The sequence below is a fragment of the Acomys russatus genome, chromosome 20 (genome assembly GCF_903995435.1).
Source record: "Acomys russatus chromosome 20, mAcoRus1.1, whole genome shotgun sequence".
NCBI lineage: Eukaryota > Metazoa > Chordata > Mammalia > Rodentia > Muridae > Acomys > Acomys russatus.
In genome coordinates, this window is record NC_067156.1 from 65,003,303 (window position 1) to 65,028,942 (window position 25,640).

The 25,640-nt window shown below is 41.2% G+C and overlaps 1 pseudogene; it reads left to right on the forward strand.

Moving 5' to 3' along the window:
• The window catches only part of LOC127204301 (TAR DNA-binding protein 43-like), a 34,960-nt pseudogene extending 12,228 nt beyond the window's left edge, over window positions 1-22,732 (forward strand).
• Window positions 22,733-25,640: the final 2,908 nt, after the last annotated feature.

A 25,640-nucleotide genomic window follows, 5' to 3' on the forward strand; every position in this document is an offset into this window, starting at 1 on the left:
TTGGCTTCTCTGTCAACGGGTTCTGACCTGGGACATATAAGTAAAATAACCCCTTTGCTTTTCATGTTGCTTTCAGGTTATGGCTTTTATCACAGCAATAGAAAACTACCCAGAACAGTAGTATTTGATCTTGTCATTTTCCTGTACCGAGAAGCTGTCCGGATTGTCTCCAGGAAGGTTGCTACTTTCTGTGTGTCCACACATTCAATCAGCTTTGTTAAAGTCTTCATCTTTGGAAAGCCTGAATTGTTCGTGGACTATAGAGTGGATATGCTGTGTAAGACAAAGAAGAATTAAACATGTCACATTTGCCTTCTTGCTTAGAGGAAAATCTATAATAGATATTCAGTATTGATTAAATTGATACTTTGATGTATGAATGTGATTTTTACTACTAATTTAGTTGGAACAAATCAAGTTCAAATTAAGTCCATTAAGCATTCTACTAAACCCTGTTAAGATTCAGGCCCCACATACCCAGAGAGAAAGAAAGTAGGATAAATGACTGAGAACAATATCTACATTTATTTGATTAAAAATAAACCCTTTTCCCCTCTTATTCAGTTTTTCAACTTCTAATTCTTTTTTTTTAAAAACTGATTTATTTATTCACTTTACATCCTGGTAATAGCCCTATCCCTCCTCACTTCCCAGCCCGACACTTTCTCCCTCTCCCAAATTCCTCTTCCCGATTCCTCAGAAGAGTGGATCCTCCCTTCCCACCCCACTCCCACCACTGCCCAGGGTTAACAAGTTGTATTAGGACTGAGTGTATCCTCTTCTCCTGTGGACCGACAAGGCAGTCCTGCCAAGGATGAGTAACTGAAAAGCTGACAAGAGAGTCCATGTCAGAGAGAGCCCCCACTCCCCTTACTAGGGGACCCACAGGACTCCTGATCTGGCCCTCAGCTACATCTTTGTAGGGGGCCTAGGTCCATGCAAGGTCCTTCGTTGGTGCCTCAGTCTTGGCAGGCCCCTCTGGGCCTGGTGAGTTGGCTCTATTGGTCTTCTTGTAAGGCTCCTGTCACCTCCAGGTACTTTTCTTTCTCCCTCCCCGCACTTTTCCACACAGTTCCCTATGTATCGACCAATGTTTGGTTGTGAGTTTGAGGTGCTGCTGGGTGGAGCCTCTAAGAGGACAGCTCTGCTTGCCTCCTGTCTGCAAGCACAGCAGAGTATTATTAATAATGTCAGGGGTTGTTTCCCTCCCATGGGGTAGGATTTGGGTTGGACCGTCCCTCAATCTCAGCTACATCTGCTCTATATTTACGCCTGCACGACTTGCAGGCAGGGTGAATTTTAAGTCAAAGGTTTTGTGGTTGGGTTGGTGTTCCACTCGCTCTACTAGGAGACTTGTCTAGTTAGAGGCTATCCTCTTCAGTCTCATGGCCCCTGCTACTAGGAGTCTTGGCTAGAGTCCCTTTCATATCCCCTAGGAGCCTACCATGACTTAGGTCTCCAGCTTGTCACAGAGATGGCCCTGCCCACGGGTTCTCTTCTCTCTGCAGACTCTTTGTTCTCTTGCCCCCACTCTCCCCAGGTCTGCTTTCCCTGGTCATATCTATGTTTCCTCTCCGACTCAGTTCTCTCTCTTTGGTCACTACCTCTGTCAATTCTATTTCGCCTTCTGAGTGAGTTTTAAGCATCCTCCACTGCATCCTCCTTTTTACTTATCTTCTTTGGGTCTGTGCTTATCCTGTACTATATGGTTAAAACCTACTTATAAGTGAGTACATACCATATGTGTCTTTCTGGGTCTGGGTTACCCCAGCCAGGATGATTTTTGCTTGCAAAATTCATGATTTCTTTGTTTGTAATTGCTGAGTACTATTCCATTGTGCAAATGTACCATAGTTTCTTTATCCATCCTTCAGTTGATGGCTATCTAGGTTGTTTCCATCTTCTAGCTATTAGGAATAAAGCTGCTATGAACGTAGTTGAAGAAGTGTCCTTGTTGTGTGTACCTCAACATAACACAAGACACATTACATGTACTAGAAGAGAACTGGAGAAAGAGCCTTGAACTCACTGGCACAGGAGACAACTTCCTGAAGGGAACACCAACAGCTCAGGCTCTAAGATCAACAATTAATAAATAGAACTGCTTGAAACTGAAAGGCTTCTGTAATGCCAAAGACACTGCCAATAGAATGAAACAATAGCCTATAGACTGGGAAGAGATCTTCAATCCCACATCTGACAAAGGGCTAATGTCCAAATTAAATAAAGTACTCAAAACATTAAACACAAACAAACAAAATAATCCAACTTAAAAATGGAGTACAGAGCTAAACAGAATTCTCAGCATCTCTAATGGCTGAGAAGCACTTAAAGAAATGCTCAGTATCCTTAGTCATTAGGTAAATGCAAATCAAAATGACTCTGAGATTTCATCTTACACCTGTTAGAATGGCTAAGATCAAAAACTCAAGTGATATAACATGCTGGTGAGGATGTGGAGAAAGCAGAACACTCCTCCATTGCTGGTGGGAATGCAGACTTGTACAACCACATTGGAAATCAATCTAGTGTTTTCTCAGAAAATTTGGAATAGTGATACCTCAAGACCCAGCTATACTACTCCTGAGTATACAAAACCTATTTTAAAAAATATCTAGAACATACATTGGCAAAAAACTGCAAAAACGGTGTTGACAGAATCCATATCAGAAGACTGAAACCAGATTCCTGTCTCTTACCCTGTACAAAAGTCAACTCCAATGGTGTGAAAGACCTTAATATAAGACCTTAAGGTCTAAAACAGAAAAGGGAAAATATTTCAAGATGGAGGAATAGGCAAGGATTTTCAAGAACTTCATAGCTTAGGACATAATACCAAGAATTGACCATTGGGAGTGTATGCAATTTAAACGTCTTTGCACAGAAAACAATTACTTGAGTGGAGAGATAATTTACAGGGTAAGTAAGTTAGCTGTGTATTTGAAAAAGGAATAGCATAAGGGAAAGGGGTAGGGAAAGAGGGAAAGAAAAAGGCGACCATAGGGGAAGGTGGCAGAAAATAAAGGGAAGGTCTTTGAAAAGAGGACCATAAGGTGATCAAATATGAGCATGTGATTATATGTGTATATGTGTCTTATATTTATACATAGAACATATGGTATATTTACTTATATATAATACAATCACATAAAGAAAACTTGTGTTGAAGTAGCTATCTTCTATAGCTAAAAAGATGATATGAAGATATCTGTGACGTCTATGGCAGAAGTTTCAAGTGTACTACAGAGTGTGAGTCATTTATTTAAACACACACTAATTGACCTTTTCGGATTTTTTTTTAATTAGGAAAACTGAGAATAATGTTTCTACTTATAAAGCAACAATTGGACTAAGAAATGTTTAATTTTAATTATCATTCTAAGCTCAGTATAATAATCAAAATTTTAAGCTTCAAATTCAGACAAGACAGCTGAATTTTAAACCCATCACCAAATATTACCATCAAAGACAAATTATTAAGTTCTGTAAGACTTAGTCTCTTCATATGCTGTGTGGTGCTAAAAACAATCTACTACATGTGTGGTTTAAAGACTAAATAATAAATATAGAGGACTTGGCATAAAGTCCAGGATTTAATAAGCAATTAGCAAAAGGCAACTATGTATGTATTAGGGAATCGTCTCTGACAGGTTAACTAATTAAATATTTGAACTAAAATCAGTTTGGAAAATTCTTGAGGCCCCGAGACAATCTTTGAGGAGTTTATCTGGTCCAGAAAATGATGAAAATTGAAAAACAAATCGTGAAACATAGAGATAGTACAAAGCTGAAAAGATAGGTTCTATGTAGAACTTCAATTAAAAATTGAAAGCATTATGGTGTTAATGCTAAATAAAATGGATAATTAGAGAGTTTTATAGATTATGAATTAACAAAAAGTTGTTGTTTATCACCCTCATTGGCAACAGTTTAGCTTAGAATATCCATTCAGAGTCAAAGCATGTTCCGAAAGCAGGCCATTGGAACCTCTTTCCTGTACTCTGCTCTGAGGAACTGAGAATAAATTCTTCCTGCACTGTCAAAGTCTAGTGGCCACAGCCAGGGCTCACACAAATTCCTGCTAAAGACTTGTTCCTTGTAGGTCATACAGCTTTGCTTGCTTTCTTTTGTCAAGCTTAGAGGTAGCAAATCACAATTAAGACCAGAGATAGTGTTTATGATAAAACTTACTTTTAAAGTGGCTTTGCCATTAAAAAAAAATAAAGAGACTGGGGGAATTTAATATGCATTACCTGAAAAGTTTAAGACTATAAGCACTGGGGTGGAAACATGGCTCAGCTGTTAAGAGCTCGCTGGCTGCTTCTGCAGATGACACAAGTTCAATTTCTAGGACACACATGGTATTCACAACTGTCTGTAACTACAGTTCCAGGGCATCTGGTACCTTCACACAGACATGAATGCGGGAAAAACACCAAAAAAAAAATCTCTAAGAAAAGATGAGAAAGCATTATATACCTATTTCAAGGGTAATAAATTTTACAGTAATGTGAATATAAATACGTGGGTCTGTATTTATTGTCTTTCCAAAACCATCAACAGATCATTAATTTGTTCATAACTTTAGCAATATTTTTCTCTGTTCATATTTCAATAATATGAGTAGGGCGTATTAAACTATACAGGATGTAGCTACTCTAGATTCCAGTGAGTTTAATCATGACTTCTGTCCATGACTGGTGTTGAGATCAGTAGCATGACTTTTTGACAAAGTCATTCAAGGTTTTAAGCGAACATCTTGCCTGTGGTTGCTAAGACTGCTCTGGCAGGGCCACCATTGGAAGGGTAGAAGAACGCAGCGGTAAACAGGCAAGTGTCTTCAGTGGCCACATGTGAGAGTGATGCTGACATAAACTGTTTAAATTGAGGTCTACTTGCTTACATCCAAGCCAAAGGCGGGAGCTCAGTGCAAGGGACATTTGAAGACATCACTTAGCTGTGTCTTCAAGATGGAGAGAAGACAATGGCCAGCTGGCAACAAGCAAGGCTTCTCCTTCCTGCTCAGAAGGCCTGCCTAACCATTTGTTATGGTGGGATCTCAGCATCTTGTCTTCTGTTATTTCACATGCTTCTCCTCAGTCAGAATGCGTTGACAAGGACAAGATCTTGTGCCTCTCACATGACACAGGCTCTCAGGAAATAGTGGCTATTGTAAGTAGGAGATTTTGGGAGCTTCTTCTCATAATTAAATGTCACCCCTTTAAAATTTTCCCATGCCTGGCTGTGATCTCATGTTCTTATAATTTTCAGTCACACTTTGTGGAAGCGGTACTGGGAACAATCCCCCAAGAGGACTACTGATTGTGAGTGACTGTCGAGTTTTTACAGTTTGTGAAACATTTAATAGCTGCCCAGATGTTTTTGTTAGTTTAAGACAAATCACCACAAATCTGAGATGACTCTCATTTTTCATTAAACATGAAACAAAAAGAAAGCGCGACCACTTTAAAAATTATCCAGCATTGATTTTTACAGTTTTATTGCTTAGATCTCCAAAGTTTATATCACAGAACAAATGTGCCAGCAAACAATACTTACTAGACATCAGGATGGAATCATGCTGGTGCCTGTGGAGCAAATGCTACTTAACGGCCTTAGGAAATGACAGTTTCTTTGGTGCAGCCAAGGCCAAGTTATACCAAGGTGGGGCACTAACGTCCAAGGTTGGTTTTAAGTCTGGATGTGATGAACTACACAAACATCGACTAGTGATGAACACATAGCCCTTAATTTCTGCAGGTTCTGCACTCTCTGACTTCGCTAGCTCCAGATGGTAAATACAGGAAAAAGGAACTGTACAGACTAAGCATGGGCATTATTTTCTCCTTAGCAATGAGCCCCTTAAAACTCCTATGACAACTATTCCCCCAGCACTTACAACCATTGTACTAAGTGTGCTAAGCAGTACAGAGATTGTTGAAAGCCTGCAGAAAGTGTCTGTATGTTATGGTACTTTATAGATTTGAACATTATGGATTTTGGTGTCCTTAGGTGAGGTATCCTGTATCTAGCCTTGCCCATGCATACCAAGGTCCAGTTGTATTTTCATTAGCATCAAACCTCACATTTGTGTATGAAATAGAGTGTTAAGATTGCCTTTACATATTCTTAAAGTGTTAACATTTCCTAAGACAAAAGTTGAAGACCTTTGGCTTCATTTGACTTTGATCAGTCAACATAGTCAAATAGCGCCCAAGAAAACTTTTAAAGAAAATATGATACAACTGTGGCTACGGTGAATGTAAAAATATAGCAAAAAGAATTATAAAGAAAAACTTTAGATCAAAAGGAACATTAACAAGTAAATTTGTTTTTCCTGTAAATTTTACAAACACATGTTATATGTAAAATTTATATATGAGCTCTAAGACAAATTTTGAGTTCTGTATTTTTGTAGATTATATTCTCCAAAGGCTAAGGCAGCACACATTTAACAAGAAGAGATATATTTTGCCTCATTAGTGAAGATTACTAACGAGAAATGAGAGTTGAGTTTGGATGTGTGTGTGTGTGTGTGTGTGTGTGTGTGTGTGTGTGTGTGTCCTGCTGAAAGTTTTTAGTGCCAGGTGAAATTGCCTTCTAATATCGTCTACTAAAAGTCACATTTGAATTGCTGTTATCGACAGTAATATCAGCATTGAGGGAAAAGCAGCATGCAAGATGATCTGGGACACTTGATTTTTTTTATAGTTTTTTTTATTAATTTATTCTCTTTACATCTCAATGTTTATCCCATCCCTTGTATCCTCCCATTAGACACTTGATTTTTTTTATTCAACATTCTGAGTTGGTCTGACATTTATATAAACAAAGCTACTTGGCAATAGATACAGTGATTTCAGAGGTGAGGGGTCACTATTCCCCTCTTGTGTCCCCTCTCTATCCATCATTACTTGACTACAGATCCAGGACTGAAAATGTACCTGGTTGGCTTTAGGTCTGCAGTTTGCTATCAGCAACTATGGCTCAGTAGACAATTGCCACTGGCTCACACAAGCAGATTGATCTGTCTTACTGAGTGGGACCACACTTGTTTCATGGCAAAGATCAGAGAGTGATTCAGCATTCATGACAAAATGTAGCATCAAAAAGTTAGTAGAATAGTCCTAGAAGTGAAGCCATATTGGGAGCGATTGTGGAAGGAAATGGTCTGGATTTATTATCTACATTAAAGAAATTGTGGGCCCCATGGATGCCAGGAGTGTCATGGAGACCCAGCTAATAGGTTTTTATTGGTTTATTGTCAGGCTGCGGCACCTGGGATGCTTGCCTGTTTCCTGGCAGCGGCTACAGGCTATGATGTTGTGAGTAATCACTGGGGTTGGAAGTGGAACTTACTGTTCTAAGGAACATCTTCAGGGTCTGTAAGACTGGTTGTTTATCTATGGAAATAGAGGAGAACACTAAAAATTTAACTAAAAGAAAATTCCCTTTCAGCATTCATATTTTGCTTTGCATCCATGATACTTATCTAAAAGAAGTTTGTTTAGGTAAAATCTTGAAGGTCTATATTTAGTCAGTGAATCAATTGTTCAGCCCAGCAGTAATCCTGTCTCTTCTTTTATTCCATTCAATATTGGCCTTATGTGTGTTACTAATGCATGTTAGTTATCCAGATTAATGGCTTTCATTGGTGACATATTCACATATACATATTACATACCTCCATGCTGTCTACTCCCCATTACCTGCCTTCTCTTCCTACCCGTTGATTTCTCCTTCTTCTCTTACAGTCTTCCTCATCCTTTCTCATCGCTCCTTTGATTCCACATGTAAGAGAAAATATGTGGACTTTTTTCTTTTTTTCTTTCTAGTTTATTTCACTTTCCATGATGATTTCCAGTGCCATCCATTTTCTTACATCTTTATGGTGGAGTAACACTCTGTTGTTTATATATACCACATTTTAAAATTCCATTCATGCAGGGGTAGGTACCAAAGCTAAACCATAACTAAACTGTTCTGGATATTTCTCCAGTAACAATGAGTGCAACAGTATATCCATCATATGTAGACTTTGAGTATTCATATAGATATTTTTAATATTTATCAATAAGTTTGTGTTAAATACTGAAGAGTAAAAAAGCCTGAAAGAAAGATAACCTCTGTTGTTTTTTTTTTCTCCCTGAATTTTTTCCTCTTGTATTCTTCAGATAATTAAAGCGAAGTGTAGATCTGAATTACTTTTGTAATTTAGGGTTCGTGTGAATAGAGATGGTCTGTTACTAGTCTGGAGCCTGGTCAGTAGTAAGTACTGGTATGGGGCACACAGAAGTAACCACAGCACTGTGAAGTCTTTTAATAGTTCTGTGAGTTTTCTTGAGTCATCTCTTCACCCAAAGGGAAGTTAGCCAACATGAAATGGACTCCATGTTCTCCTCCTCCTCTTCCTTTTCTTTCTCTTCTTCCTCCTCCTCTCCCTCCTCCCCCTCTTCCTCCTCCTCCTTCTACTTCTTCCTCCTCCTCCTGCTCTTTTTCTTCTTCTTTTCTCTCTCTCTCTCTCTCTCTCTCTCTCTCTCTCTCTCTCTCTCTCTCTCTCTCTCTCTCTCATTTTCTTTTAAAAGATAAAGAATATGAACTTGGGTCTGTGAATGCACGGGGAGGATCTAAGAGGAATTGAGGAAGGGGAAATATGACAAAAATGAACCCCAGAAATACAGGGAGAAGGAATTGTGGGAGCCAGAGAGGCCAAAACACTGGGAGAGCACAGCCCCTTAGATCAACTACGGAGGCTTGCATAAGGCTCACAGAGACTAAAGTGATTATCTCAGAGCCTGTGTGGGTCTGTGCTAAGTCCTCTGTATTTTATGGTTGTTGGCTTTTATTTGGGCAGGGGGCACTCCTGAATGTCGGGGTGGGGTGTCTCTGACTCTTTTGCCTGCTCTTGGAACCCTTTCCCTCCCACTGAGTTGCCTCTCCCAGCCTTAATCTTTGATGTGAGGGTTTGTGCCTGGTCTTATTGTATCTTGTTGTGCCATGCTCAGTCTGTGTCCCTGTAAGGCTTGCTCTTTTCTAGGGGGAAGATAGGATGGGAATCTGCGGGAGGGGATCTGAATGAAGGGAAATTTGAGGTCAAGATGTATTGTATGAGAAAAGAATAAATAAAAATTTTAAAAGAAAAGTATTAAAGATTAAATTCCCAACACTGCAGGAAAAATGTTAATAATGAATAAAGTCTGTGAATCTGGGCTGTTTCTGTATGTTCTTTTTCATTGTTGCCTATGCTTTGCCCCTAGCCTCTCATCTTTCAAGATTATCACTTTCTCCTCTGAAAGTTTTTCAAGGCAGTTCCTTAAAAGGACAAAATAAATCATTTAGGAATCACAAATTTATTTTATGTGACATTCTGGACACATGAGCGTGGGCGCATTTTGATAGGCCGCCATCCACTCAAACTTCTACAGTAGCTACAGATGAGAGGAAACATACACACACATGAGCTAGTTGTGGCAAGAAGCACCTTTGAGCCACCTCAGGATGGCAGGATGGGCTTTTGTGTATGCCTGCTTATCTGGAAAATATTTCTGCGAAGACAGTGAGAGGCTCAAAAAGACCAACCTTGAAATGTAAGTCCTTGAATCAGCTCTGACTCAGAAGCACGGATCGGGGACCCATAGCTGCAAGTCAGCTTTGGAGTGGTACATTCAGGAATGGTCTTGATGTGTTATTTAACCTCAGTTTTGCTTTGACTTGACTAATGAAGATGGTGACTTTGGCTTATCCTTTGCCACCATATTCTATATATACTGTGTATAGAAACATCATGGCATAGGAACACAAAGGTTTACTCCCATGCTTGCTTGCTGCCAATTAGATCTGTGTGTGGAGTGACATGACTATGTCTGGTCTCTGTGTTTATAAATTGAAATCATTGGCACCACATTTTCCTTCCTGTGATATTTAACTTTTTCTTTATTTATTTTACTGTGATAAGAATACTCATCAAGAGATCTACATTTTTCTCTTTACGTTTATCTTAGTACTAGGGAGCAGCTCTAGGGGAGCAAGTATCCTGTAGTACAATTATTGTCAATGGAGCAAGGGAATTATGAAAAAGTGTGCTATCTAGATACATGAAGAAAAAAGCTGGGATTGGGTTGATGGGGATCTCTTTGAAGGAGAACCCTAAAAGCCTAGCACTTTTATTAAATGGAATTGAACACAGAGGCTGGCTTATCATGTACAGATGAACAAGAAGTTGGAGCTATTGCATTCATAAACAAAGAGTTAGGACCACCAAATACAACTGAATGAGGAGACAGCCTTGGCTAATCTCTGTGGGAGCAGTGAGTTCCTGTAGGGAACCAGTCTTCTGGCCATGAACATGGCGGGGATTATGGTGGACATTTTCTGCACACAGTCAATCTCTATACACGGCCCAGAGGAAGAAGGTCATTCCTCTGAGTTTCATCCCAGGAAGAAGGCCTTGTCACACATGGGAGGAAGAAAATTCTCTTTAATTTCATCATTTGGTGTATGTCTTGGTCATAGACATCTTTAAAAGATCAGTATTGCGAACGCAGGTGTCGCCCTCCACATGGTCAGCTCACTCACTCAAACATGTTACTCTACCAAGATAAAGATCTTGAAAGAGGAAGGAACGCGTAAGCCTGACAGTTGCTCAGGGTGACTCTGAACTTTACGTGGGCTGCTGATGTTTACAGTCTATGAGGGCTAGATTGAGCTGCTCATGTACTCCCTGCACAGGTGAGTATTTAAGAGCCTCCTTACAGCACTACCTGTCAGCCTGGTATAAGGTCTTATGAGGATCTTCTCTTAGAACAGGAAAAACGCCAAGTGGACACACAGAGGAGAGGTTCAGGGAAAAACCCAGAGTCCTGGGATCCTGTTTTTTTCTGACTGTGCAACCATGGGGCGCTCTTGGGGAAGATGTCCAGCCTCTGTGTGCTTGGTTTCACATGAAAAGGATGGTACACATCCAATAATGTTATAAATACATATAAGAGATAACAATAAGTCATGAAGAAGGTAGAATACACAAAAGGCATTAGATGTTAGTGTACGAAATCAGGCTATATTTAGTCAGAAAAATGTTCTATGGCAAAACTTCAAATAAGCCAGATGTTGTGAGTTTTAAAACACTCATAAATAAGGAAAAGCAAACATCCATACTTTTTGGGTCTAATGGCAGCCGTAACCTGATTCCTCCTTTGGATTTGTGATTCATCACTGCCCACTAAGGAGAACTGAGACTGGACTTGGCTGTGTAGAGCAGAGAAATGTTCACATCCCCCACTGACTAGTTTGAAGGGACTTGGAAACTATGTCTATCCCAGAAAGCCCAGGTGTTCAGGGGAAATACTTTTCGTGCATGAAAAGCTCCCCAAAGTTTTTTTCTCTTTAACATTTTTCCTTGCTTTTTTGGTGTGTGTGGTGGTGGTGGTGGTGGGGGGATGACTGGAGTAGGAACGTCTTCAGATGGTAGCTGAGCAGAAAGGGTTAAATGAGGCGAGGCAGTGGAGTTGGCCTCCCAAAGGTTGGTATAGAGAAAGACTACGAAGAATACGAAGATCAGGGAAACCATGGTTTATAGCAGGGCACAGGACCTGGTACCCCCTTTGCCAGCCTAAAGCTCAAGCAGGACCACAGTTATGATGGCCCCTGTTCTGGTCACTCAGGTAACGTTCTCAATAGAAAACTGTAAAACAGAAAGAGTTATAAAAACCCCTCTACCCATGGCTTTACTTTGCCATCCAAACTTAGCACAGAATTCACTCTTGGCATATCCTTTTCCCATCCTGCTGTTCAATTCTAACACTCAGCTTCCGCTTAGAAACCTGTGGAGGTTTAGACTCTGTGTTTTCCTCATTCCTTTATGCTACTGGGTTCTCACGCCCAGGAAGGTACAAACACCATCTCTCGTTTTGACACTGTAATGATAAGGGGTGGTAAACACTGCATCGCTTTGCACTTACTCACATGCCTGTCTCACACTGCACACAGCCTGGGAGTAGTGCAGTCTGTTGCTTCATGGTTTGCTTTATCCTCTTTCTCCTGTTATTTTTTTACATTCTGTGGACCACGACACCATCCTTCCTTGACCTAACATAGCTCCCCTTGTCCCTTCTTTGCCACTTGACAAAGAAGCCCTGCTTATTTTCCTTAAGACTCCCTGCTTCTGTTGCCAGCATCTCCCTTTCTGGCTTACTCTCTTGCACTCAGAACACTAATACAGTTTTTACTTGGTGGCTTTCACTCTTGCTCATTTGCTCCCGGGAGTCTTCTCCACCCTCGCAGCCAAGTTCAGTTCCTCTTGTGGACACGTCTGTTGTGTGCTCCACCTGGCCATCACTTCTTGTGCGATGTCAGCACCTCAAAGATTTTTCCTTTTGAGGAAATCCTCATTCCCCAATTCAGGGAACAAAGAATCTAGAAGGTGAGATGATCTCCTTGGGGGAAAAGTGAGTGTGGGGCTGAAATTGGACAAACCAGACTTGCTGTGTGAACTGTGTTGAAATGACCTGATACTAAGAATCAGGAATGACCGGAGCTGACTATCCTGATAACCGATCCTGTTCTCTAGTCTCAGGAAAGGGCTCTGTCCCTTAGGCCTTAAGCTTTCTTAAACACCCAAACCTTCCCACTCTTTTTACTCTGCACTTACATAAGCCACAGTGCATGTCTGGGCTTGAAATGAATTGCGGTCCACACAGGGGCTTGTTTAGAGCAAAGGCTTACATGACCCATCGCCTTCTCTGTTCACATTAGCTTCTGATGGGTTAGGCTAAACCCCATCTCCCTAACCTGCTTCACTGCAGTTCTGTCCCCAAAGAGTTAACTCTTCAAGGACACCTCAGTGTGCACTTTGTGTTACTTGCCCTTGTCTTGTGAATTGTAAGGTAAGAGATTAAAGCTAATCTGTGCTAGTGAACTCACAAGGAAGGAACTGTATCTGACTACGGGGTTGAGCAGCAGGAGGTAAGTCGGAAACCCACACAGCCAGCAGAGGAGGAAGGAGGACTTGTTCTCAGAGGAAGGTGAGCAGAGTGAGAGTGACTTTGAGATGCTGAGACAGTGTGGAAAGTAAAGGCTAAATCAGTTGTCACACTACTCTGTGGAGCAGGAAGTACATACCTTCAGAGAGGCTATGCAGAGAAGATGAAACTTTCTTTAGGAAGGGCAGGTCTACAGTACTGGATTTCCAGTGAAGAAGTTACAGTTGTACACATTTCCTCTTAAAGTTTCACCAGTAGGCTGCTGCCATCCAAAGCCAATGTGGTGTCCTGGGTGCACAGGCTGTGGCCATGGAACTCCAAACATTCTGACTTGAGAGACCAATGCTAGCAGGCATGGTGCCATCTTCTTTGTAGGGTTTTCTTGTAAGGATAAAGCCAAAGGAGCCGCTAAGAACCTTTATTCCAAAGCTCCACAAACTGCAGCCACTCTCATTACCTTGTCTCTGTAGTTGCTCACCCTGACGTCATTCATGGACCACATTCATTGTATCAGTTACATTGAATGCATCCAGGGCTGGGGAAGTTATTGAAATATAGTGGATCCTTGCAGTCTCTGATTCTGTACCTGCAAAATGGATACTAAAAAGTGTTGTTGCCATCATGCACATTGACAGGAAATGTCTGCATGTGGCAGAGGATGGGGAACTTTTCTGGAAGCAAAGATGCTGTAGTTATTGTCAGTATTATTGCCACTTGGTGCACATCCACTCGGCCCCGAGTTTAAATTATTTTGACGCAGCATCCACCTGCTTTGCCATCTTCAAGAAGACAGACAGGGACCTTATAATACCAACTGGATAGAGGAGGAGTTAATATTCCCTTGTTCCCTTTCACCTTTCCTTAATATAGGTCATGGGGTCTAACAAAATACAGATTTGTGACTGTCATGGTGTCAAACTTTTCATTATCTTTCTGTGTAAGCTGGGTGTGAAACCTATGTTTTAAACTCTGTCTTCCTTGCTTTCTTCCTTTCAGAAAGGAACTGTACGACATTTATGCAATATATAATCAAAGGTGTGCGTGCCTCTTCCAATTCCCCAGGGCTCTCATGATGGGGAACTAGAGACCAGGCCCATTTGGTACTTTTTTTTTCTTTTGTAGTTACAAAATCCAGGGTATCCAAGTCCCCAAAGAGTCAGTTTCAGCCCCTCCTCCTCTCTTAACTTTGCCTTGTGGTGATTTTTTGTCACTCTGTGGCTTCTTCTTCATCTTTAGTGGGAACTCTCTCACAGCAATATTTCTCTGTCTCATCTAAAAACAACTTTCATTATGTGTATGCATGCTTGGGTGTGCACTCATGCATAAAGCTGCTCTCAGAGGCCAGATGAAGGTATCAGATCCACTGGAGCTGGAGTCATAAATGGCTCTGAGCTGCCCAGTGCCGGTGCTGGGAACTGAACTCAGGTTTTCTTCAAAAGCAGCAATCCTTTTCTTTTTCCCCTCCTTTTGGAAGACTGTAGATATTTCAATCTGGAAGTCCCTGTAACCCCATCCAGCTGTGGGCTGCAGCTTTACACAGTACAGAGAAGAGACAACCACACTGATTTCCATAGTGGCGGCACCTGTCCACACCTCCAGAGGCAACGAGGAAGGGTTCCTTTTTGCCCACATCCTCACTAGTGTTTGACACTGTTTGCTTTCTTGATGCTGCAACCCCTCTTACTGGGACTCTCAGAATGGCTTTAATTTTCATTTCTCTGCCAGCTAAGACGTTTGCACACTTAAAATATTTATTTGGGTTTCTTCTTTTGAGAACTATCCATTCTGTTTATTAGCCCATTTATTGATGGGAATTTAGTTTGGCGGTACATATACACTATGAAAATTTGGAAGTAAAATATAATTATTAGTTTTTTAAGGAAAATATACATTATTACGCAAAGCAAAGCAATTCAGAATAAGAGGAACAAAAGCCACATGCTCTCTCTCATATGAAGATCCTACCTTTTAGCTTTTTTATGTGTGTATGTGTGAGTAGGTAGGTCATAGGCCAAGAAGCTAGAACTGGAGCCAGGGAAGGCACTGCACTAAGGAGGGTCATAGAATGCATGTAGTATGGGGTGGAAAGAGGCCTGCACATTGAGAGTAGAAGGTTCTGTATGGGGAAGGAAGGAGCTAAGATAAAGGACCAGAGGAGAAAAAACAGCTAAAATAAGCTATGCACAAACTTATCATAATGAGACATATTACTTTGAGTGCTAGCTAAAACGATAAAATTATTTCTGATTGCAACAAACAGAAAGAGCTAGAAGGGCAAAAACAACCCAGGCAGTCAGTTCAGAACCTGAACATCCTACAGAAAACTGAAGCCTGTAATATCTGCCTGAGTCATTGTGGGTGGAAACATCAACCTAAGGGGTACATGCTTTCTCTTTTACAGCAATTTATGGTGGTGGAATGCTTGCCACAAGGAGAACGTTTGGGTAGGTGGCTTATACAGTATTCTACTTGAGATAATGCCTCGAAGTATTCTACTTAGAGTTCTAAATATATTAATGGTTGCCTTTATTTTGTCAGTGATTCTTTACAGATTATGTAGCTATGGAGTATAGGCAGTTGTGTTTGAAAGAGAGAGTTTCCAGACAGGTTTAAGTGAGGAGAGAAGACCCACCCTGAATGTGCTTGGTGCTGCCCGTGGCATAGGGTCTTAGACTAAAGAGAAAGAGAATGAGGAACCAGCAGTCACCAGCATCCACTGCCTGTTCCTTCTCAACACCGGACTCTATGTGGTCAGTTGATCTCCCTTTTCCTGCTGCTGCGCCTTCCCTCCCATGATGCTCTGCATCCTTTCAAACCGCAAGATACCCAAATCTTCGTTAAATTGCTTTGGTCAGATATTTTCTTACAAGATTCAGAAAAAGTGTCACAGATGGGATGGAGAGGGGATTATATATATTATGGAGATAGCAACCACACACATAACTAACATTAATTGTTTGTTTTGTGTTTATGTGTGTGCATGTTCCTGTGCTACAATGAATCAATGAGAATGTGGGGATCAGAGGACAATTTGTGGGGCCCAGGGATCAAACTCATAACATCAGACTTGATAGCAAGCTCCAGTACTTGCTGAGCCAACTTGTTAATCCCCAGGACATACTTTAAAATGTAAGTTACATGTCCTGAAGACATTACCTATCAACCTTTTCTGGTGATTTGTGAAAAATATTGAGGGGGAAAATAAAGGAAAAAAATCTCCAAACAAATGCTTGAATGAATGAAAGAATAAAAAAATAAAAAAATGCTTGGAAAATCTTCCCACAGGTTCACATTAATATTCACTTTTCTCTGCTATTCCATCATGTGTTTGGGTAATGATTGATCTGAAGTTACAAAGATGATCAGGAAACAGAGTACTGCTAACCCCAAGACAGTTCCCTAAATCTGTAAATTTTCCTTATAATCCACTTAGAAAACAATTCCTTTAAAACATCTTTTCAGATTTATTTATTTTATGTGTAAGATTGTTTAGCCTCTATGTATGTACATGTACCATGTGTGTTCCTGGTACCATGGAAGTCAGAGGAAGGCATGGGATATCCTGAAACTAAAGTGAAGGGTAGTTGTGAATGACCATGTGAGTGAGAGGAGTCCAACCTGGGTTCTTAGGAAAAGCAACAAGCTCAAGCTGAGCCATCTCTTGAGCCCCTTGAAATCAATTTTCAATAGTTTATTCTGCATTTCCTAGTCTATTCAGATTTCTTGGGAAGGAGGACTTTACTTTTATTTTTTGTCCTATTGACATAAAACAGGGCCCAGAATGCTACAAAGTGCTCTGGCCTCTCCTATCCTCTTCTGTCTTGTATCTCCCTTTGTCTCCTCTCCTTTTCTCTCCCTCCACTTCTCTCTTCCTCTCCCTACTGCTCTTCTTTTTCTCCCACCTTTCTTCTATTGCTGTCTGCCCCACCCCCTCAAAGATAGTGTCTCCTGACACAGCCTCTCCTAGGCTGCTATTTGTTATGCAGCCAAATCTGGCCTCAAAATGTCATCACCTTGCCTCAGACACTAACGTGCCGGGATTACAGACACATGCCACTGTACTCAGATGCCCCATGGCTTGCCGTCTGCCCGTCATGTGCTCTGAGCATTTCTACTGCATTATGTGAGCATTGGCTTCTGTGGATGGCTGAAATGCAAGGAAGTCCCTGTATCCAACGGATCCACTCTTTCCTCCTGGGAATCTTGTTCAAGTCACACAGGCAGACATCTGTAGTCTGAATAGCCGTGGAAATACTTTCCAATGAATCTCTGTGTCACACTATCCTGTCGGAAGTTCTCACCTCCTAGCAGGGTGCTGCCATTTGCAGAGCACCCTTGCTAGGTAGGTGGCCCACAGTTTCTGTTCTCAGCTTACAATGTGCTGGTTTAGTTATATTGTCTGTATTGTGGATGTCCTGAAAGGTGTGTGTGTGTGTGTGTGTGTGTGTGTGTGTGTGTGTGTGTGTGTGTGTGTGTGTGTTGGAATTCTCCCATTGCAAAACTATTTCTACACTTCTTGGATAAGTATTTATTCTCTTTCTCCTTCAGTCTCCATTCTGTTCTTAGCCTTCTAGTTTTGCCTTTCTTATGTTCCCTTCACTTTCCAAGATCCACATACATAGATAGGCATACCTCTCACAGCTCAGTTATAGAAATCCACATACACAGTAAATAATTTAAGCACTAGGGGTTTATATAGGGGCATTATTAAATGATGTACTAAATTAGCCACTGAACTTAAAAAGCCAAAATACATATTAAGGCTACAGAAATAGCTCCCGAGGCCACCATAGCATATTGGCCTGCCAAGAAGCTGCTGATTTCTCATGACAAACAATAATAGCAAAATCCTAAGGTGACATGACCGAAAATGTTCATTACCAGCAGCGAACTGCTATTGTTAGGAAGTCGTTAGTGTTGTGGGCCCAAGGACCACAGTTGAACATGCTATAATTTGCATCAGGAAAATGAAAGTCCCTTCCTTGACTCTTGATATGCATGAAGCTATTGACTAGAGCCCTAAATCCTTCCTTTAAAAACCAAACATCTCTATGGCTCTGCCTGCTGCCAAAGTAGCAAAGGCAGGCAGTGGATCCCCCCCACTTCATCTCTGCTTTCCAAAATACCACACATGCATGTTAGTTGCAAGGGCTTCTGGGAAATATGGTCTTCAGCTTTCTGCTCAGCAGACCAGGGTATCATAGCACACAGGATATGTAGATGGTAGAGAGTGAAATAAATGTGGCTTGCTAATTCACATGTGGTGGTTTAATGAGAAATGCCCTCCATGGTCTCTGGCATTTGAAATCATGGTGCCCAGTGGTGACTCTGTTTGGTGTTTTGGTGGTGAGGACTTGCTAGAAGGAGAACTTCACTGAGGGTGTGCTCTGAGATTGCTCGTTTGTTCAGCTCCCCGCTCCTCCTGCCACGCTTGCTGCTTGCTGCCATGCTTCCCCGCCACGCCCTTCTGCAGCTGTCAACACACATAAAACCTTTCTTCTGTAAGTTGTCATGTTCATACTTTTTGTCCCCTCCGTCTGTTTTTCTGTTTAAGCTCAGCAATGGAAAAGCAGCCGCCACACCACCACATCTGTTGCAACACCTCTTTCTCAGTTGTAGCCTTTAAGATTTGAGGACCACCACTCTTGCCACACGGTGCCTTCAACATCACAGGGGGATTCGTCCCTGTACTTTCTAGTTTAGTTCCTTATCCTCCAAGTCCATGTTATTATTACAGGCTTGTGGCCTACAACCATCCTGCTGTCTTTTCATTAGTCACAGGTTGCTTTATCTGACGCATGTTCCCTGATCAATTTACTCACCTCGCTCACTAGTCATTTACTGACAGCCTGCCCTGTGCTGACAAGTGGGCACTCGAAGCCCAACTAGCACATACCTGCTTTTAGGATGTTTAGTCCTCTTACAGTGTCGGTGGAAAATGCGGTTCTGGGAAACAGAATGAAGTTTCTCGTGATGTATGTGGCCAGTGGAGGAAAGTAGATAATCAACGAGCAAGCAAACAAATTATTTCTCTGCTGTCTAATCAATCTTGTAGACCTTCGGTGCTCTCTCCAAGAAATGAATTAATTCGCAATGCTTGACCTTGACTTTCAAAAATCCTTAATCTGACTTATTTATCTGCTTCGGTACTTCTCTGTGAAACACAACTCAAGGCAATTTAATACTTTGCCTAGTCTACTCAGTCTGCCTTTTAAGATGTCTGTCCTCATTGATCATTTGTCTATAAAATCAATGTCCACATAATATTCACTGTGGTCTCATAGAAACATGGTTCGTATCATTTTATTCTCCAGACTCTATCTTTCCAATGGTTGCTTATTAAAAAGAAGACCAAAGTGAAGCCATCATACTGGCACCTTCTGTAGAGCCTTCCCCCAGCTACCTTAGGATCCTGTCTCTTAGCACCATCCTTCTTCCTTCTCCTGTCTTGAACACCAAAGGCTCATTGCCACCTTCCTGCCCTAGCAGCTCATTCCTGAGACCTCTCCAGCTCAGGTTCCTTTCCATCTCCTAAACCTGAGGTCTGGAGCCCTATTCCAAGAGATTCTGTTGTCTTATTAATGAAAAATACTAAAATGCTAGGAGGCAATGAGGTTGTTAGTATGTCTTATTTATTTTCTTTGTGGTAATAAAATCCACTTGAAATTATTTGTCTACTTATTTTTTTTCATGCCTGCATGTAAAAATCCACAAGAAGCAATGGTTTGTTTCAGGGCTATGAATTCTAGACCCATGTCTACAATTATATAAATATTTGTTGAATTAATAAATTAATAGGATTTCCATCAACATGTTCTTGATCTTGTATGATACATTCTTTTTAAAAGTATTTTTGGTCAGATCTTCCTTCTCACTAGGCTTCTGAACCTTCCTATTGCTGATTGGGTGCACTTCCCATTGGGATTTCCTGCAGGTTCCCCTGGGCATTGTATCTGAATGTACCAAGTCTCCCTGTCTTGCCATTCCATTTCCATAGAATGATTTTGGAGACTTTCACTAGGACATGTACCTGTGTGCCATATGCATGTAAAGACCTGTTTTCTAAGGCAGGTAAACCTGCTTGACACCCTGAAGTGATGGGTACTATTCTGTCATCGGACTCACTCTGAGGAGTCCAATTACGTCTTGGAGTTGTCTAATGTGACAAGAGAAATGCTAGGTGCCATAGGGAAGGCCTGGCAAGGCCATATCATTGGCTGGCTTGCTGATTCAGAATGTTACTGACATACTTGCATGCACATAGAGGTCAACTTGTTACTGCAGCATACTGACTATTCCAGTGATCTCTCTCTTGTCTCAGTCCTAGATGCCTATACAATTTCTCTCTATGAGTTTATCTCTTTGACTTTGAGTAGAGAGTAGATGACATCCTGAATGAATGTGTACTGTTGACCTGAGCAATCTCAATGCCTCAGATTCATGGAAATGCCAAGCTAGGCCTTCCCTGAGTCAGGCTCAGAGAAATAACAAGGCCTGACCCAGGTCCAAGTAGAGGTCTTGTGAGGCCTGTCCCAGGTTCAAGTAGAGATGTTGTGAGTGTGTGCATCACCACAGATCTTTCCTCCTGAATGGCTGCATCCTGGGACTACTATCCTTCAAAAACTTCCCAAGATTAGCTAACCCACCTCCTTCTTTGGCTGTATAGAATAAATATCCAGAGTTTCAGGGCTGCTGGTGTATCTAGATCAGAATGCGTGGCCTATCCAACCCCAGCTTGTCTGTATATGCGTCTCTCATTTCTTCATTCCCCAAGATGCCACTCATAAAATTTCCAATGCTCTGCAGGTCATGGCAACCTGGCCATTTGATCTTCAGAATACTGATTACATTTTCTAAAAGTAACCCCTATATTAGCATAAAGAAAAAGAAAAAAGAAAAAACAAAAACAAAACTTTAGCAGATACCAACTGTAGAATTTTCTAAACTCTGTATTACAGAAGGCTAATTGGCAAGTAGAAATCAGAAAAAATGTACACATATTTTGTTTGACATGAACTGTATTTTTATAAATTTGACTCAATATTCCAAAATTAGAGTTTTACACTAAAAATTTCTATTCAGATTATGTGGAGAAATTAGAAGTTATGTCAGCCAGTGTGTCACATTTCCACATAGCAACATAAGTCCACAGTGAGCAGAATAAGCAGTCTTTAAGTGGGTCACACATTAATTCTGAAAGGCCCTACTGATCTCAGAGCATATGCTTAGAGCTTGTGACCTGTTCCCCTATGATCTTGCGTCTGAGACACTGGAACTACAGTAGACACGAAGGATATCTGATATGAAGTCATTAGAGGGATTTGCACAGAATAATTCAATTTGAATTGTATTTAAATATTGTTCTGAATACTTCATACATTACAGCCTGTACTAAGGATGGAAGAAGAGAAAACAACATTTAATGGTGACTACTTTGAAGTAAAATTCACAAGAAGGTCATTTTGGATTCCTCACGTCTCCGTTTCTTCATGGTGCTTCTTAGTAGTGGCCTAGTGGAAATTTAAGCAAAGACGTCTGAATATATTTGGGTAACAGAAGATGAGAATGATGAACTCATTGAAATTCCATCAGAAGACGATGGGACAGTATTACCACCCACAGTCACAGCCCAGTTTCCAGGGGCATGCAGCCTCTGCTACCAGAATCCAGTATCTCAATGTGTGAGAGGCATCTGGCTGGTGGAAGGACTTCTGCATGTCTCAGATGCTGGCTGGGGCAATCTGGTATATGTTGTCAACTGTCCCAAACATAACAAAAGAAAAATGGATGGTATGTATGCTTCCTCAGATGTGAAAGTGAAAAGAGAAATCCAAAAACAGTCTAATCTAATAGTGTTGGGTCTCCCCTGGAAAACAACAGAACAGGACCTTAAAGACTGTTTCCATACTTAGGGAGAGGTTCTTATGGTTCAGGTCAAGAAAGGTCTTAAAACTGGTCACTTGAAAGGGTTTGGTTTTGTTCGATTCACGTAATATGAAACCCAAGTAAAAGTAATGTCACAAAAATATATGATAGATGGGTGATGGTGTGACTGTTGACTTCCAAATTCTAAGCAAAGCCCAGAGGAGCTTTTGGGAAGCAGAAAGATGTGTGTTGAGCATGGTACAGAGAATGTGTCTGCTTCAACAGTTCTTTGGTTCCTATTGAGAAGTAGCATGTCTTCATTCCAAAATCATTCATAGCTTTTGCCTTTTTAGCTTTGTAGATGATAAGGTTGCCCAGCCTCTTTGTGGAGAGTATTTGATCATTAAAGGAATCAGCATGCATATATACAAAGCTGAACGTAAGCATAATAGCAGTAGACATTTAGAAAGAAGGGGAAGATTTGGTGATACTCCAGGTGGCTTTGGGAATCAAAGTGGGTTTGGTAACAGTAGAGGGGGTGGAGATGGCTTGGTAAATAACCAGGGTGGTAACATGGTAGAGGCACGAGCTTGACGCTTTTAAAAGTAATGGCTGCAGCCCAGGCAGCTTTGCGGAGCATCTGGGGTACAATGGGCATGCTGGCCAGCCAGCAGAACCAGTCCGGCCCCTCTGGTAATAATCAAAGCCAGGGCAGCATGCAGAGGGAGCCAAATCAGGCTTTTGGTTCTGGAAATAATTCCTACAGTGGTTCTAATTCTGGTGCCTTTCTTGGATGGGGGTCAGCATCAAATGCAGGGTCAGGCAGTGGTTTTAATGGAGGCTTTGATGTAAGCATGGAGTCTAATATATCCTCTGACTGGAGAGTATAGGCAGTGCGGTTGGGTCAGTTGGTTGGTGGGTAGGGTAGGTAGATATAAAATGGTGGGGTTTCTAATTTTTCAAAACTCGTGGTAAGTATATTGTATATTGTATATATGTATATAAGTACATTGCCCTATGAATTTTTTCCTTAGGAATATCTCCATTGGAGAGATCATGATGTCATGGTGTTTGGTTCTTTTGGGTTTGTTTTTAACCCTTGTCTTCCTTCATATACGAGAGTACAACATGAAGCCTTCCTTTAACCTCTGCAGTTCATCTCACCTCAAGTGTTTATGGAAGAAGCACCTCATTGAAAGTAGTGCTGTAAATGTTCTGCCATAGGAATACTTCTGTATCATGCTGTCTCATCCAAGAATTCATCATCACGCTGCACAGACTGCATCTTTGACGGTGGGCGTTTCACTCTTATCTGTTACTCTTTAATTCATGGAGCAATATTAATGCTATGAACGCAAGGCTGTGATGTGGAACCAGAGGGCTGTTTGAACTTTTGAAACCTTGTGTGGGTTTGATGGTGGTGCCTAGGCATGAAAGGCTAGTATGAGTGAGAAAAGGGGAGAGCGTCTGCAGAGACTTCGTGGTACAAACGGACATTTTTTTTTTTAACTTGGAGAGATGTGTCACTCAATCCTGTGGCTTTGGTGAGAGAGTGTGCAGAGATCAATGATAGCAAATATGTACAAATGTTTTTGCATCAAAGCACATCCACATCTGCTGGAAGGCTTGAGTTTTGTTCTTAGAAGACCCACTTTAGTTGAATGTGTTAAGTGAAATGGTTGTACTCCCCTCCCTCTCTGTCAACTGCTGTGAATGCTGGGTGGTGTGTGTTCTCCTCTGTCACTGATCTGGAGGTGTGGGAATGTGAGCTGAAGCTGATGGGCTGCGAACAAGGACTGAGCTTGTGGAGTGCTTTGCAGGAGAACGTGGAAGCAGAGCTCTCCAGTGAGCTCAGGTGTCTCAAAGGAGGGTGGAAGTTCTCATGTCGGCCAGCTGATCACAAGAATGCTGGATGCTGCAGTTCTGTGTCCTGGGCATGGATGCTTTTTATAAGAGCTGTCATTGTTGGAACTTGCTAAATAAAATTGATTTAAATAAAAAAGGAAAAATCTCATACGGATGTCCGCCTGAAACTCTTAGACGTATACTTGATCTGTAGAGAGTTCCTTCTCCATGGTGGGCTTTGACCAGAATCACAGAAATAAAATTGAATATTCTTGATGTTATCAGTACTTTTCCATTGGTGATTATAAGAGGGTTGCATGGCTCCTTACCATTTCTGTCCGTGCCCCTCCCCTGCTCTTAAACGCTGCTGCATTAGCTGGCTACAGCTTTTGGTAGGGTGTGGTATATAATTCCTCTGCACTGGAGCTCACTGCTGCCTTCGGTTCCTCTAGCCCAAGGGTTGTAGCTGCTATTTGTGCTTTATTCAGCGAGGTAAAGTGGGATTTCTTTCAACCTAGAGCAATCTGATTATTAATGAGCTAAGACACACAGATGAGATGATCTTGTTGTGTTGTCACTCTTTACTTTGGTGCATTAGACTACTCAACTCTGAGACACATAGACCTGTTGGTATGGGTCATCACTGTTTTCTGCATGGATGCTATAACACAACCATTCCTTGAAACATTTGTTTAAAGAGCTCTTTCTGGTTTTATTTAAGTCAATGCTGATTGCGCTCTTGATTTCCACCAGGGAATTTCATACATTTCCTAGCATCAAGTGTCTTTCCCAGCATACATTTGGGCACTCTTTCAACGGAGGTCCTTCCAAAAGTCTACAGCCTAAGTTTTATATGTAGGCAGCATTGTACGATTCACCCTGGGTAAAGAGTCTTAATCTGTGGTGTTACCCTGTATCTTAGAGATAGAAATTCAGGCAGTCAGAATATATAATAAGGCAGCAAGATGCTACCTAAAAAAAAATACAACTTAATAATGATTAAAGTAATAGTGATTAAAGAGAAGTAAGTTCTCCCCATACATATGGAACATGAATGCTCTCAACAAACTCATTTTTTTATTAAATGCTTATTGCACACACACAGTGCATAAGGCATGAAGTTCTGAGAACACACCAAAGACATGGTCCATACCCTTTGGGGACTTGTGATCTAAAGCAATTTAGGTTTCCGTTTGTGACAATCTGTTCTGGCTGTGACTCTGTAGATAAAACAAAGACTCCAGTTCAAAGCAGCTCTGCGTTCCACTGCTCACCCTATTTCAAAACCTTTGCTTCACTCTCTCTAGTGAAAGAGAGTGCCCTTCCTGCCATTTAGGTATCAGTGCGGAGCCCACCTCTGTGCACTTTACACTGACCCTCCCAGCAGTGTGGATGCCTCCATCATACTTTAAGAGAATTAGATGTCCATTATCTGCTTTATAGCTTTGCCTTATCATTTCTATGCTTGTCTTCTATGTCTCTCGATTCTGATTTCTTGAGGATTTGACGGTGTTGTGCTATATTTCTAATAGTAAAATCATTCTTTTCGAGCTAGGTACCACCTTAGGAATCTGGGAATCGCATGTTCACCTGTTCAGTGATGTAAAGTATCCTCTGAGCTAGGCACTGCTAACAGTATGTATTTTTGGACATGGGAGAATGCAGGCATATGATAAACAAGTGCTGGGGTAATGGACAATGATTATTGCACCAGAAATGTAAAAATTACATCCTGACTTAAGTGTCCTGAAGAAGCTTCCTTGCCAATGTGACATGGATATAGAAATTAAAGCAAGTAAGAAAAGAGAGGAGGGAGTTAAAAAGACTCTGGTCTAGATTTCAGATGCTATACTCTCAAGGCCTAGAGAAAGGAAACTCTTCTAGCTACTCTTGACCTCTCAAAATATGAAAGTCTTCCATCTCTATAGCTGTAACTTAGAAAACCGTTCTTAA